Source organism: Heterocephalus glaber, unplaced genomic scaffold, assembly GCF_053883595.1.
Source record: "Heterocephalus glaber isolate CG9 unplaced genomic scaffold, H.glaber_assembly_v1.0 deba00001442, whole genome shotgun sequence".
NCBI lineage: Eukaryota > Metazoa > Chordata > Mammalia > Rodentia > Bathyergidae > Heterocephalus > Heterocephalus glaber.
In genome coordinates this window covers 15,560,984-15,578,041 of record NW_028258296.1, presented here as the reverse complement: position 1 = coordinate 15,578,041, position 17,058 = coordinate 15,560,984, and the positions used below count along the sequence as shown (strand labels likewise).

The window sequence follows — 17,058 nt, the reverse complement described above, 5'->3', positions numbered from 1 at the left end:
GAGTTCAAGATTAGCCTGAACTTCACAGAGAGACTTTGTCTCAATAAATAAATAAATAAATAAATAAATAAATATTAAAACTTTAAAAGCAGAAATTCCTTGGCAGTGCATATAGATCAGTCGTAAAGTACTTGCCTAGAATGTATGAAGCTATGAGTTTGATACTCAGCAGTGAAAAAAAAATTAAAGTGTTTCTTTTACATATATCTAAGAAAATGTTTATCAACATATTGTCAGTGACTACACCTTTTATTATCTAGGAAATCTTGTTAAGTTATTGTTTCTTATACTTTTCATTTATTTATTTATTTGAAAACAGCAATGTTTTTTATTAAAGAAAAAATAGAAAATAAAAATTAAATAGAAAATATAGGCAACAGATAGCACTGTTACCCATCAAACACAACTTAATATACCATATAAATACAAGTATAGGTTTCCCCTAGTTCCATCTTTTTCATGAATTTTCTTTCTTTTGCTTGAATATTTCCATTATAATTTTATTTCATCATCTCTCTGTACCCACCTATTTATTTTATCCAAATTTCCATTTAGGTTAAATTGTATTTTAGTAGTGAATATCATTAACCCTTCCCTTCAGAAAAGAATAGCATTTTAAACTGTGTGATATTTTATTGATTCTATGGGAATGTATTTTGTTAATCATTTTATTCATCAAAGGGTTTAATTACTTAATTGTGCAATCGTCTTGTGTATGTCTCTAATTTCCTTGTAATTAATTCTTAAAAAATATTCCCACAATGTTGATTTCATAGTTTTTTCAAATTAAAAAGTATTAAAAATTCACGGTATAGCCTGAAACATGCCATGATTCAACAAAATGTTGAATTACAAAAATTAACAATTGAATATTATTCAGTCTAATGTTATAATGTGATTTTATGACTTTATCAATTATAATACAGAGACTACTTTTCTTATATCTTTGATGAGTAGAGAGGCTATGTTTCTATTTATAGTCACTTTTATGTCTTTATGCATTGACTATTAAACCACTTTATTTATTATTTAGCAATTACTAGATATTATCACCTTTATTTTAAGTCAAGTATTTTGTCATATTTTTCTATATCTTTAATTTCCAGTGTGTGCTTTACATGCAATATCTTTTGTCAGTAGTCAAATCAGATTTCTCGTTCTGTAGTTAGAAATCTCTCAGGTTCCCTGAGATAGAATGAACATGATGTTCATCATTCCGTTTCCTTTTGTGTCTTTTATGATTTTTACATAAATTTTGGATTAAAAAACAACTGAAGTTTAGTGTTCCAAAATTTCACCTTAGCATACTGTTAATAATTAGGATATTCTTTCATTAGAAACATAAATTCTAATCTCTGTTTAGATTTAGCTTTCTATTTTACCCTTTTATTCATATACTATTGCTCAAGAATTATATAGCTGGATTATTATCATTAATAGTATATAGTAAAAGGCCAAAGAGAGAGAGACTGCATTTTTACACTTCCTTTTTATTTATTGACCACTTCCCTGACTTTCTTTTTTGCCTTCTTTGCCTGTGGAGTTGATGTTTCATTGGAAAGAATATGTTGGAAATAGTCAGATGGGGAGAAACTGATCATAAACAATTATATAAGTGAGTTGATTCCAGAGAAAGACAAATCTGGAAGAAAGAAAAGGAAAATAGGGTGTACAGTAGGAGAAAAAGCTGAAGAGTTTTCTCTCTTATCTCCTTCCTCTCCCAGGCCCCTCCCGGGTCGCCTTCCCTCCTTTCTGAGCAATGTTAGGGAGAGATAGATTCTCTTTTCCATGGGATAATCAGAGGCACTTCTTTGGAGAGGTGTGCATCCTTGAGATGTCTAGATCTCAGCCATAGCAATTAGTTTTGAAGAACTTTACCAGGGAAAGGAATGCATTTGAATGAAAACAGAATTAACAGGTATTCTGAAGAACTCGTGTAGGAAAAGAATAAAGTGAAAAAAAAAAGAAGAGTCTAGAACGCAAGAAACACTGTTCAAACCACAGCAAGGTCTTGTTTGTGGCCAGGAAGTCCGCCATGGGCCCCAGTGCAGGAAGATTTACTCTTGGATCCTGATCCCCCTCGGCTCCAGCACCGCATTGTAGAATATGTTTCTAATTACTCCTGTGACTTTGTGTAACTCCTTGATACTCAAAGGCTTCAGTGGAAGTGGTTCATTGTATCAACTAAAGTTTCCATCTCATTAGCTGTCTACCATGGATTACAGAGAAGGAATATTCACTGCTTTCAACTTCCCCTCCACTGTGCGAACTGGTTCTCAGTCACCAGTCAAATTTTACACAACGTGAGATTGTGCCAAGTTGGAGGTTCAGATATTGGTCAGCCAAAAAAACGGATATTTGTTGTCTCTGACACTTCGACTATAATTTGGACATAGAAGATGATGTCATGGAGAGATTAATGAATAAAACAGCAAAGTGAAGTATCTGAAGTAGAAACGAGATTGTACCATTCACAGTAAGGACAAGAGGCCACGGTTTCTTTAACAAGGAATGATCTTTAAAATTTTCCTTTGCTCTTAATCATATTAGAGGGAATATTTTATATCTAACTTAGGAAGAGAAATTTAAACAAGAATTTTATAAGGGCTTGAATTAGCTGAAAATTGTATTAAACGTCTTCATTTTATATCAGTTGAAATCATACTGTTTTGCATTTTTGCTTCAATAACCAGTAAAATAACCTAATATTCAAATACTTATTTTGATAAATTCCTGTGATTTATTTTCCATTGTTTTATTTTTAGTTTAAATTCATATATAGTAGCACAAACTCTAATTATGCTCCACCAATTCTTAACAATAAAAATGACCTGAATGTTCATGAAAATATTTGAAAATATTACCTTTTCATGATTCAGAACAAATTTTGTGGCACAGAGTTTGTATGTGTGTGGGCTTGTGCACGTGTGTGTGTGTATACATTCAATTTGAAAACACTATCTCATAAAACTGTTCTACATAGTTTCCATATTTTCTTTATAGTCTATTGACTACTTACTTACTGTGAGTGATTGACAGGTATGGTAGCATGTTCCTACATCCCCCCAGGCAGAGCTTAAGGGAGCTTCATATGCCTGTGGGAGGCATCCTATGGGGAATATCTCCAAATATCTCTACTTGTACTAGCATTGCTATTGCTGTTGTTTCCAAATTTGAATTTTCAAAAAATGACCATTTATCTTCTTTGACCTGGATCTATTGACTTACTTCACTGAGGTTCTTGGGAGGATTGCTGCTGGCTAGATGAACATGTTGGCAGCAGATTCCAGAGCAATTGAGCCTTTTGATTCTTTGCATCCTTTTTTACTAACTCAACAATAACTTATGAAACTTCTGTTACATGAGTATAAACCATAGGATCTGCCTCAGATTGATTTCTGATTCTAGTGCCTACAGTTCTGTGACCTTGAACATTATATAATTTTACTTGGGTCTTACTTTGTTCCTATGGCAACAAAGATAAACATTTCATCAAATTCATAGAGTTTTATATTATTTTTTAAATGAACACACAGTACATTGGACTTCTCTGAGATATAGTTGTAAGGATTTAAACACATTTACGAACACAAGAAAACCAGAATGCAATCAATCTAGTCATCCTTGACTATGTTCTCTGTTATCCTTTTGCTTTTCTGCTCTCCTTACAACTTTACTGGGGAGACCATTAATCTGTTTCTAACTTTATATGTGTTATACAAATGAAACAATACCCTTTAAAAATTTTGAGACTGGCCTTCCTCACTCAGTTTTCAGTTTCAAACAGGTTGTTGTGTATATCTACAGGTTTGTATTGTGTTGTTGTTTGATTTTTGATGAATATTATTCTATTGTATGGACATACCACTATTTTTACATCTTAGCTTATTGGACAACATTCAATTTCTTTAAGTGTCTATGGATGCAATGTTTATGCATACCTTTCTTTGTAAAAATAAGTTTTCATTTCTCCAGAGTAAATAATTAACAGTGGGATTAATGGAGCATAGGGCACGTGCATGTTTATTGGAACTGCTGAGTTGTTTTCCCCAGGTGCTATTCAAGCAAGCCACCATTGAACTAAATTTCCAGCTTGGTGTCTTTTTTTCATTTTGTTTCATTAAAGTTATTCCATTAGACAGTGATATCCCATAACTTTTTTCAATTCTCTATGACATAGTGGTTAATGATAATGAATATATTTTCACACATTTACTTATTATCTATATGTCCTATTTGATGAAGTATCTGTTCAAATTTATTGCTCATTTTTAGATTGCTTGATTTTTTTATTGTTGAGATATTTTTAAATTAATAAACTTCATTTTTAGAGAATTTAAGGCTCTCATAAAAACACAGAATTCTCATATCTTCCTGTCCTACCTGCTGCCTACCTTCCCTCTCTATCAGTCTTCCCCCTAATAATTGTATACTTGTCATTCATACATCATTATCACACAAAGTCTAAATTTTTCACTAGGGTTCATTCTTGATGTTACACATTCAGTGGGTTTTAACAAATGTATAATAATGCATATCTACCATTTTAAATCCTATGAAGAAGTTTTATTGTGCTAAAAATTTTTGGTTTCGTATATCCATCCCTTCTTTCCCAATTAACTCTAATAACCTGTAATTCTTTTCTGACTCTACAGTACAGTTTTATCTAGAATGCCATATAATTGGATATATCCATGATGTAGCTTCTTAAATTGGCTTCTTTCATTTAGCGATATGTATTTAAGTTTCTCCTGTATTTTTTCAAGATTTGATATCTCATTTTTTTTTTAGAATTGAATCATACTCCACTGACTGGATATGTCACATTTTGTCCATTATCTACTGAAAAATATTTTGGTTGTTTCCTAGTTTTGATAACTATAAATGAAGTTCTGTATGTGTCGACGTGTAGGGTTTTTAAGGTGTTTTTGTAGACCTAAATTTTCAGCTCCTTTGTGTAAATATCAGGAAGCAAAATTGCTGGATTGTATTATACAATACGTAGGGATTGTAAGGAGTTATCAAACTGCTTTCCAAAGTGGCCACACTGAGTTGCTCTGTCTTCAGAGATGTGTGACAATTCCATTTTGTCAGGACTTAGCATTGTCAGTGTTGGATTTCAGCCATTCTCATAGATATATAGTGATAGCTCACTGTTAATTAAAATTCTCCCATGTTATATGATTTTGAATATTTTTATGTGCTTATTATCTGTGTATGTTCTTTATTGACAACGGTGTATGTTAAAATCTTTACCCATTTGCCAGAAGCCGCCATCTTGATTATGTCCAAAGTTTGTTGTAAGCAGTGTAGGCTGTAAAGAGTCGAATCTCTCACTTGGCTTATTTTAAGAAGTGAGAAGAGCTACGTGACTCACAGGGGTATCTCAGTATCTCATGAGCATTGCAGTAGCACGCAGGTCAGCATGAGCCCGCTAGCGGCCACAGCCGAGTCTAGAAAAATGGTCTATGAAGTTATGGGGCTCAATGTGAGATAACACACTAGCTGAGGTCAGAGGAGCTCCTACCCAAATTTTATTTTTGCAATTAATATTTTTATAACTAGGACAGTTTTAATTACAACGATATAGTTTGTCTATCTTGTTTTTAATTTGAAAATGTTTTGTGTCTTTTTCTAAAAGCCTTGTCTCCATTAGTCTGTATAGAAATAAACGAACTATGCATCTGTATATGTAGCCCCCTTTACTCCAAGTGATGAACAGTAAAAATCAGTGGTTTTGTTGGGTATCCAGCATTGGCCGTCTTTTCTTTTAATAATTTTGTCTGTGATTTTTTTTTTTTTTAGTCTTGTGCCACACACTGAACAGGAGACCAGAGCCTAGAGCCTACTGCAGAAGTCACTTTATTTTTTCATCAAGGAGTTTGTTTTTTATAACTGCCATTTAGGAATATTTCACAAGTTTTAATAATAATACTTTATCAGATGTCTCTTTTGAAAATATTGTCTTGAAAGTTTAGCTATTTTTAAAATTCTTTTGATAATTCTATTCCAGGAAGAACTCTTTTCACAATTTTAATAAGGACTGGCTTATCCATTTTCAATTATTTCTTGATACATTGTGCTTTTTTTGTAGTATATTAAAAAAAATCATTGCCCAATCAAAATTCACCTAGATTTTCTTCTGTTTAATCTTTTAGAGCTTTTAACTTTTGCATTTTACTTTTAGGTAGATAATCCATTTTCAGTTAAACTTTGTAAGAGTAGACTACTAAGGTCTCTACTCAGTCAGTTGTACCTGAAGGTTCAATTTTTTCTAACTCTGGTTACAAAACTATCTTTATTGTAGTATCTTTACTTTGTCAGTTGAATCTCCTCATGTGGTTTTATTTCTGGCTTCTCAGTTCTGTTCCATTGATCCACATGTCTATTTTTTTTTTTAACCAATATCATACTCTCTTGATCATTGCAGCATTATAGTAATGTCTGACATTGAGTAGGGTCAGTCCTCTGTATGCTTTACCTTCAATACTGAGTAAGCTATCTGGAAATTTTGGCTCTCCATATAAATTTTAGGATCAGTTTCTTATTGCTTTTGAAAATTCATTATATATTTATGATACAGGTTAATTTTGATTACATAATTTTAAATATTTTCTCCTATATTTTCACTTTATTATTCCTTAGAGCAAAGTTTTCAATATTGCTGAAATGTAATTAATCGCTATTTTCTTTCAGGGAGCTTGCTTTTAATGTCATGTATAGGTTTTTCTTCTATGTTATTTGAAAACTTTTAGAATTTTGTATTTTATATTTAGTTCTTTAGTTCATTTAGTTTTAATGTTATAGGTTGTATGAGTTAACTTTAGGTTCATCATTTTGCACACTTATTTTAGTTGTGCCCACATTATTTGTTCGCAAGATTATCTTTTCCCCCTTGAATTATCTTGTCATGATTGTAAAAAAAATCAGCTGACCATATTTTTACTGGTCTATTTCTTAGTTTCACTTTTGTTCCGTTTGATCTATTTGTCTATCCTTTCATAAATACTACTGTCTTGATCATCCCAATTTTGCATTACATCTTAATATCAATGGATGGGCAAATTACTCCTTAAAAAAATCTAGATAAGCCAGATTCTTTCCTAGTCCAGGTAAATTTTACAACAAACTTATTCATGTGTGTGAAAATCTTGATGGGGAATTTATTTGGATTATATGAAATTTATAGGACAATATGCTTTTAATGGACATCTACACTATGTTGAAACTTAGAGTTCAAGAATGTGGGATGACTATATTTTTTCAAGTCTCTGCAAAAATTTATTTTGTCAGTGTCTGTGCTTTCCAAAATATAGATTCTATATATGGTTTCCTACATTTATACATAAGCACTGAATTTCTGCAGCTATTGTAACTCATATCATTTATTTTTTTAAATTTTTATTTTATTTTTATTTTTATTATTTGGTACCAGGGATGGAACTCGGGACCTTGTGCTTGCAACTGATATCATTTATTAATATCAGCTTCCAACTCCTCATTGCTATTATATAAATATGCAGCTGCTAACTGACTTTTTAGTTCTGAGTATCTTTTTGTTTTTTAACTACTTGGAAATTTTTATGTAGGCAATCATATCAGTGCATAGTTAACATTTACTTTTTTCTACATTGATGCTTCTTGTTTCTTTTTCTGAAACATTTCACTGGCTAGACCACTAGTGTGTTGAATACAACTCATGAAAGTGAATAACCTTGGTTTATTCTAGGCTGTCTAGAGAAAAGTATTCAGTCTTTTATTGTTGAGCATGATGTTACATGTAATTCATTGTGTAGACACACTTTATGAAATTGAGGATGATCCCCCTCTATATCTAGCTTGTCAAGTTTACTAGATTTTAAAAAAATCTTGAATACATTTTAAAGTTTTAAAATGTTTGTTTTCTAATATATTAGTGCCTTTATCTTGTTAATATTATGGTTTAAACTGAGTTTTTGATACTGAACTAACTTGGCAGTGCTAAGCTAAACCCCACTTATTAGTGGTGTGTCCTTCCATTCATATATTGTTGGAAATCCAACTTTATAATATTTTACTAAAATATTTATGCCTGTGTTTATTAATGGTCTATCATTTCTGTATGTGTGTATGATTTTTGTCTATTGTTGATAGCAGGTTAATGCTGACTTCATAAACGCATTGAGGAGTTACTTTCTCTTCTATTAAATACAATTGATGTTACATTTTAAAATATATTCTAGAGAATTTAGCAGTACACTCTGGAATATCAGATTCTTTTTTCTTCATTAAATGTCCTTAGCTAGGAATTCAAGTTGTTTAACACTGTTAAGACTAAAGAAGTTTCTTGATGTCTTTGTTCAGATGAAGGACCATATTTGGGTTGGGAGGTGAATTGAGGCTAAACCAGAAGGTACCAGAGAGAGAAAGATATGGTGAAATCACAAGTTCTGCTTTAACTAAAATTTTAGTCTTCTTTCCTACTCAGCCTACTCTTTCTTTTCTTAACCTTTCAGAGTTCTCAAAGAGCTGTTGCACATATCCCATTTATGTTTCAGAGCTACGTTTAATAGATCAAAGGGCATGGAATATGTTTACTCAGTTTTATAAGGGGCTGGAATCAACCTTCTAGTGCATACTACATGAGAAGATTAAACCGTAGTACTAATACATTAAAATTGCTTAAATTGGTACTTGAAATGTAGTTAGTACTAAATAAGTGATAGTTATCCTCAGCAATTATTATCATTATCTCTACTAATCTTTATCAATTATCAGTTGCTGGAGATTATGAACATATTTTGGTGATTAAAAGAGCTATACACTAAATATATTATCAGTATATATTAGAACTATAAAACAAACAGTGGATTATTTGAATTTATAAGATTTGCTAGTGGTATAACAATTAAATTAATAGTTTTATTTTAATGTCCATTGCCAGTTAGTATTGCTTTTTCACTCAGGCTATTTTAGCACTTTAATATTGTCTTCTGATTCTCATCTTTTACCAGTCTTTTGATCAGACGGCAAGGCAAGTTTCTGGACTGCAGCCAGTGCACTGATATTAAGCAATGCCTACTGCCTCTGAGAGCAGAGCTGGCCATGTGTGGAGGACGAGGAACAGCAGAACCCCAAAGCAGCTGCTCTGTGATGACCGGAGAAGGAAGGGCTCCATGAGGTTGAGCAACAACTGTGCTGTTAGAGCACAGATGAGAGGAACTTCAAGATAGATCTTGACCACAGATCAAAGACAGCAGCAGACAACTGGCCTCTTGGTTGTGAGGGGACATAGCCACAGTTTACCAACATGTGCTTTGGAAGGTCAAGCCAGCTAGGAAAATATACTGAGACTAAAGAGAAAATACTTGTATGTGCATCACACAAACTAGTACAGTTTTTCAGTAGAGCAAAACTGTCACAGCCTTTGTGTGGAGTTAATCTACTCTAACTTACATTTAGTAGTAAGAATTAAAACATGTCATCTGTTCTCATTATAGTTCCTTAAGGAAGCCATGTTTCTTTGCACTCAAGTCCTTTGATCATGGTCTCGTAGGTTTTACCTAAATTTTACATAAAATTAATTTTGCAACTCAGAATTTAGTCCATCAAAGAACATTTCCATGAGCAATCAAATGTGTCATGTATTTTGCTTTCATAAATCTCTACACTTTTTAATGGCATAAAAGCCATGTCTATTTCACTCAGTATTATAATTCCCATGATTTACAGTGTCTGACATGTAGTAGATTCCTAATTAATCAATAATATAATTAACCAATTAACCACAAATATTGATTGACCATTTTGGCCACATTAGGTAGTCATCACAAGGATGAATGTTACTCCCTCTTCTTTGAACCTGGAAACTAATTTCTAGTGCACTAAGTACTAAAGCACTAATACGATAGTGCCTGAAAAGTAGGTCATAATTCACACTCTGAAGTTTTTAACATTCTAATAAGTAAGTGCATAAATATAAAAAAGTAAAGAAGCACATTTGAGTTTGGCTTTTGCTATAAAAATTGGAAGCATCTACAATTAGATTGCCAAGAAGGAAATGGACATTCACTCAGTAGAATGAATGAAAGAGGTTGAAAAGCAAGGAGTCACAGAAAAAACTGCTGTTGAAATATTTGTTTTTCTGTACATTTATGTATAAGGTATGATAAAAAATGTAATGAATGATTAAATTTAAGAAAATCAGTACAGAAAAATGCCACTTGCCCTTAATAACCCTCAAAATAGTCCCACTCACTTCTAATACTTATTCCATTGGCTCATTGGACTTTTTCACAATACTAGTATCATGGAGTTTCCATTATAACATCGAAATTCTTTACTTTTATTCCATTCTTTTGCATAATAATGAAGTTTATATTCAACTGCTTTTCAACCAAAGTATTCTGTTTGGCATCAAATAAGACTATATATACATATTTTTTCCTACATTTGGGCACCACAGAAATGAGATTTAAACACAAAATAGCTTCACTCAATTTGGCCAGTATTAATCCTATGCACAAGACGTAGCAATTATTATAGGTAAATAGGGAAAGTCTGCATCCTAAAAGTTCCTAATTTCTTTCATATTGATAACAGAGTAATTTAATCATTCAGGGGAAAAGAAAACATCCAATTTTTAGGAGCAGACAGTTCCAGAAGATTTTCTCATTTACCTCATTAAATCTGAATAAATTGCAAGATCTTAGAGCAAAACTGTTGGGAAGGAGTTTGTGTGACTAGCCTGGTGGCATTCCACAGGTGCAGGGAATTGCAGACCCTCTTGAATGAGCACAGGCATCACACCTGTGCAGACAGAGAGCATGTTAACAGAGGGGTGAGGAAGCAGGGGGAAACTCCATCCCCACATGCATGCATTTGCTAAACCCATGTTCTAAGTTTCCATTATTCCTTCTAGCATTTCTACTGCAACTGATAGGCTATGTAAGCCCAGAATGATTAGGAACATCTCTCTCCTTCCATTTGAGTTTAAAATGTGTGCAGTATTCTCAAATATTTCTATAGATCTTGGGGAACCAATTCTAAAATTATTATGGATGTTACAGCTACCTTTTCTATATTGGAAAGTAATGTTAGAAGATGGCTTAAAATTTCTGAATCTTTTCTTTTAATCATTGATGGTGTCCCAATGCTTTTCTTATCAAATCTTACAGATAATACAGTGAAACTTTAATAGGGCATATGCATACTTGAACATGTATTCCCTTTAAGCGCTTGATATTTAAATAACTTATCACCACATTGACATTCACTTTATAATAAGCTCTCAGTTGTTCAGTATTGGAGAAGGAGCCAAGAGGGCATTATTTTTCAGTTTCCTCTGAAATGTCTAGATATTCACAGAGCTGAATTCCCAGCATGATTTGTTTATTCAGAGTAGTTTCTTTGGTTTCCAGATTCTGGTTTGTTTTCAGAGATTGTCTCTCTACATCCACTTGTTGGCTCTTGAACCACCTTTCACTGGGTAAAAGGTAAACAACTCAAATACCACATGTAAAAGTAGCTTTTCAGATAATCTGTAAAGCCTTTATATTATTCATATTAAATATGAACATCCAGATCCTGGCTAATTTTATCTTAGTATTGCTTTGCCTTCTTTCTCGCTTATCCTAATCTGTATCCCCATCCTTTGGTCATCTTACTCATGTTTTTAGTACATGGAACTTCATGCAGTAGCACAGAAAGTCTAGTTTATTTGACAACAAGTATTCAAGGTTGATAATAAGCCCAAATAATTTTGTTTTCTTTTTTTGTTTTTGTTGTCTTTGTTTTCATAATGTCTTTGGTTATATTCAATATAAAACATGTGCCTATTAAATTTAAATATGTTTAATGGTACAGATTATGTCGATATTTTGAAAAGATACAATGAAAACAACAATAGGTTATAATTATAAAAATAACTTCCTTATTGTAAAAGAGAGTTATATGGAGAAAAGAAATAATAAGATTCATGTCTATCTTTAATTCTCAGACATTAACTGGTAAATCTTTTCAAAATGACACAGTTCTGTTTTACAGAAATTGTCAGTATCCAATGATATTCTGGACATCATCCTGCCATTTCATGTAAGTATTTTAATCATTGACTGCTCTTCCTTTATGAAGACTTTGCTTTTCCTTCTTGTTTGAAATCATGCAATTGATTTACTATAAATCTGCTTTTCTCTCTGACATAGAAACAAAAGACAAATTTTCCCACATGTAATTCCCCCGCTGACAATTTCCCATGACAGAGACCTGTATCTCTTTTCATATTTTAATACCTGAGCTTTTCTGAATATATATTATAAATTATGGCAGTTGTGATAAATTATCCAAATTTGAGATGACATAAGGAAAGTTATAAAAAGCTTCCCTTTTTCTTATTATTTTCACACTATTAATGCAGGTATATATATATGTATATATATGTATATATGTGCACAGACATATTGGCTTATATATATGAAATTATATATATGAAATATATATAAATATATATAAAGTATGTTCACACATACTTAAGAAGCCCTCAATACCAAAATCTGGGCAAGTACTTTGTAATGTTTCCTTTTTGATGACGTTTCTCACCTCATTTTTCTTTGAGAATTGTTGATTGTGTTTGTGTTAATTATGTCAGCTCTATGTCTTTCAACATTCTGATTTTTGGGCTTTCCAATGCTTAGGGATCAGGAAGACTTGTTTAAATCAGATTCCCAGGCTTTTATCCTCAGGAATTCAGTGTTACTGCCTCTGAGCTGGGGTACAGACACTGACATGTGAGTATAAAACTGTACATTTTTCAGGACAAGGGACCTGCCTTACCAACCTGTGTATTCCTAGGCCTTAGCATAGCCACAACTGCAAGCCATCAGTCACTGTAACTGCTTGCTGAACTACATGAAGAAGATTCAGCAGGAGAAAACGCAAAAAAGGGGCTCCAGTTTATTTGTTAATTTTCTCTCTTGACAAACTTTATTATCCCATGCATAATGTATGAAATTTTGAGATCAAGACTTGGTGAAAATGCAATGTCAGGTAACATTTTCTTCCTGATAATGTTTATTAATTCACTTGACACTTATTTGTATATCATTCCAAATTTTAGATTTTGTGCTTGATGCTATATGAATGGCATGAGGTTGGTTCCTCAGCTTCAAAGCATTTATAAATTAGTGAAAAGTTATATTAATATCTCTAAAATAACTTAATGATTTATAAGAGGTGAGTGCAAATATTTATGAAGGCTTGAGAAGTAAAGGCTCAGGAATCTGAAAACTCTGCAATTGTGACTAATAAGAGAAACCATTGTTTATGCTGATTCTTCAAAGGGTTTGACAGCATTAGAAATTTTCAGTGTACTGAGAGTATTTCCTGTAAAAACAAAAGCAATAAAATGGAATCTGTATGCCACTGGCTTTTCTTCACTTCGTTTCTCATCTACTTATGATCAGAGAGCTAATGCACTCATACAAGTCACATCTTTGATGTTATCTTCCTCTAAATTTTCCTGTGAAGATTCCTGCTTTCCACTGTTTACCCTTATGCCAGGCTTCAGTGATTAAATTCTCAGCAGTTTCTCCTCTCCCTTCCCTACCCTTTGGAACTTTCCCTTGAAAACCTGTTTTTGTTAAAATGTGAATTTTGTTTCATATAATTGCTGTCCCACCCCCACCCCCGTGGATCCCTTCTGTCTTCAGAGCTGCAGTTGTCTTTATATCATCTTAACAATTTCTTGTTTCTAAAAGCCTTTGTCGCTGACATTTACAACCCTGATTCCAGCTTTCAACTTCTCATGTGCTTGGTGCTTCCGAGTTCTCATGGTGCTTCCGGGATGGAAGCAGGAAGACCTTTCTCTGACAGCTAAGGGACTGCCTGTGACCTTAGCTACTTACCTGGACTCTTCCACTAGAGATTCTGAACCTGAGTGATTGATACAAAGGTAAAGAGAGAGTAAGGTACCTGACAATATGACAGCATCCTCTCCAGATTACATGCTGAGCAAGACCTCCTTTCACATTGTCTTTTGGTCCTGCTTATTGCATTTTTGTGAAAATGGCTTCTAAAGTTACTTTCAGTTGAGAATAGCTACTGTTAGATTTGGTTGTTACTTGCAACCAAGGTCTCCATTTCTAATTAGTGAGAACAAGAACCAAATTGTCTCTTATGTTTTCCTTTAATGTTAGGTTTTCGTTGATAAAGTACATCATTTCATGGAAATTCAGCAATATTTTATCATGGAATAAATATGGACAATATTTTATTGTTAAAATGCTACTTTTAAAAAATAATTGTATATTAGAATGTTAAATGTGACTATGCAAAGATAGAAATATAAATATACATATATTGATAAGCTAAATCTAAAATATATGCAGGCGCAGCATTTGGCTATGCCAAATAATCTATATTTAAATAACATATAATCAGATTTAATAGCATTTTATTTTGATTGTCGTATAGCAGCCTGGACTATTTGCTGCCATCAGTATTTACATTTCCCATTGCTTTAAGTTGTATTTTAGTACACCCTCAGACCAATCTGTCCATTTAAATGGTAATGTTATATCTAGGCTATTTTCAGACACCAATTTTCCTATTTAAAAAAAAGCACTGCATTTGACATGACTGGTTTAGGATCCAATGAAATAATTATCTATAATCTTTAGAAATTCTGTAAGTTATTAAATACTAAAGAGTCCATTCAGGAATATAGTTTATTTCCTAAAAATAGACCATTGCAGCAATTTCTAACCATTGGGCTTCCTCACATTGCTGTACTTGGGGAACTATGCCTGGAATTTTGTGAAATATAACTCAGTCAAAACAATCAATTCAGTGTCCAAGTCCCAAATAGTCCATAAAGATTTGCCTTGTATAAATTATTTTATCTTCTTATCTGACATAATCACATTAAAGACAGAAGAGAAAAATATTGTCTTTTATTGATATTTCCCTCAGATATATAATTGTATCCCTTTTTTACTTTGTTCCATATTTTATCAACTGATGCTTTACTTTCTGATTCCACATATCTTTTTTGTGTGTGTGGTACCGGGGATTGAACTCAGGACCTTGTGGTTTCCAGGCAGACATGTTGTCACTGAGCTAAGTCCCTAGCCCTTGATTCCAAATATCTGTCATGGGGCTTTTTGATTTCTATGGAGTTTCCTGGTCTGCTTGTGGGATACAGAGAGGCCTGAAAGTATTCCACATGTCCAAAAGAGGAAATTATAACTGTTATTCTCCTATCTACACATCTAGCACAATATCAATTTGAAAGAATAGCATTTATATTTTTCTGGCAGAGAACCTAGTACCTAATATATACTCATGAAAAGTCAATTTCTTCCCAACAGTGTATGTTAGGGATATAAATAATAATATCAAGCCAATAAAATATGTGATGTGAAATTATTCATAACCAATAGGATTAAAATTTAAACATGTGTACATCAAATATCCAGATAGACACTAAAAGAGATAGTTCTTTTATTCGCTGTGTCAAAGTTTAGGTACTTGTCTTGATTCTTTTTGTTACTTCAGTATTCTGTAATATTTGCTGAATAGAGACATAATATTTTCTTCGTGAGTAAAATCGAGCTGGTAATGTGTATCTGTACATACCTGGTAATTTAAGGGATAAGAGAAAACAAATATATTCTATTGTTTTACAGTGTTTTCTGTTAAAAACAGAGAAGACTATATATGCTTAGAATGATTAAAATGGATGCTCAAGTGATCAAATAATTTTGTGAAAACAATACATTAAACTTCAAAATATTTCAAGAATCATTTTTAATAGTACTATATTAAGGAAGAATCAATTCTTTTAATCTTTCCTGGAAAGAACTTGGAAGTATGAGACAATCAAGTATTTGAAGACCCACAGCCTATGTAATGATGGAAAAATTGCAGACAGCATACTCAGAGCTGCATGTTCACTTACTCACAAACACTTATTAATGATCTATTAGTAGGCTTTCACTTAGCATATGTAGTGTTCCAAAAAAAGGCAATGAAGAGCAAATTCTTACTTGTTTTTTTCCATCTCAGGTAGTTTGAGCATCACTTTTGAACAAAACATTCACTTGGTCCTATGGATAGCAAGACAAGCAGGGCTTGATCTCTGTCCTCAAGAACCTTAAAATACACTGGAGACAAGAAAATAAAATTAGCCAGAGCAAGTCAAATGAAATATGCAAGAGGTGCATAACTAATGTGCAAGGCGGATAAAAAGAAAGAAGAAATCTCTAACACAGGGATCAAGAAAATTTTTACTTCCAAACAGCAGTGTCTGAGAGAGGTTTACAAAAAAACCGGAGAGAGGGAAATATGGTTTATTAAAATATGATTGAAAATTAGGATCAGGATCGCAGGAGAAGTGAGAGGACAGAGTGTGAATAGCGCCCAGTGAGAAGGAAGCAAGGCTCCAGAGGACAGCATGTGAGACTTTGAGGGCATGGCACGTAGGGAGGGAGGCCTTTTGTCTTCTGTAGGCAATGGGAAGCCTTTGCAGATTTCTCAGAATGGCATACCATGATAGAATTTGTGTTTTAGAAGGCAACTGCTGCAAAGTTTGAAAGAACAAAGCTAGAGAATTTTAAAGAATTGGTACTTTGAGAGTAAAATGTGTCAAATGAGGAGAAACTATTTGGTCACTAAAAGAAATGATTTAACAGGGAGTTGCCCTCATGGAATTCATGATGTCTGTCCAGCAAGAAATGATATGTGGTCCTCTATTTTGATTAATATGCTGTAAAACTATGCAAAATACTATTATCAAGATGGTACTACATTTAAATGACATAATTCCGTAGGTACATTTGGCAGAAAGCATCCTATCTAGGTGTTACACACATTTAAAATCATCATAAAATATTTGGTTCCAAAGTAAATAGGAGAAAATGAAAATTTATATTTTTACAAAAGGATATTTATTACAGGGAATATAACAAAATGGAACGAAGAGTAATTATTAGTGAAAAGCAAAAGGACAGTGAATTTCCTCCTTGCCCTGTATGTTTTGTGCCATTTTTTATACATGTAGCTCTCTAAGCCACTTTCCAGACA

General features: G+C 32.8%; 1 long non-coding RNA gene across 4 annotated transcripts in view; it reads left to right on the top strand.

Annotated features, from left to right (window-relative positions):
• The window catches only part of LOC147827616 (uncharacterized), a 77,605-nt gene extending 64,207 nt beyond the window's left edge, over positions 1-13,398 (top strand). For all 4 annotated transcript variants that reach the window (XR_015451952.1, XR_015451953.1, XR_015451950.1 and 1 more), the window contains 2 exons: positions 12,025-12,072; positions 12,792-13,398. This is a non-coding gene — a long non-coding RNA (uncharacterized LOC147827616). The remainder of the gene's footprint in view (positions 1-12,024; positions 12,073-12,791) is intronic.
• The last annotated feature ends 3,660 nt before the right edge of the window (positions 13,399-17,058 follow it).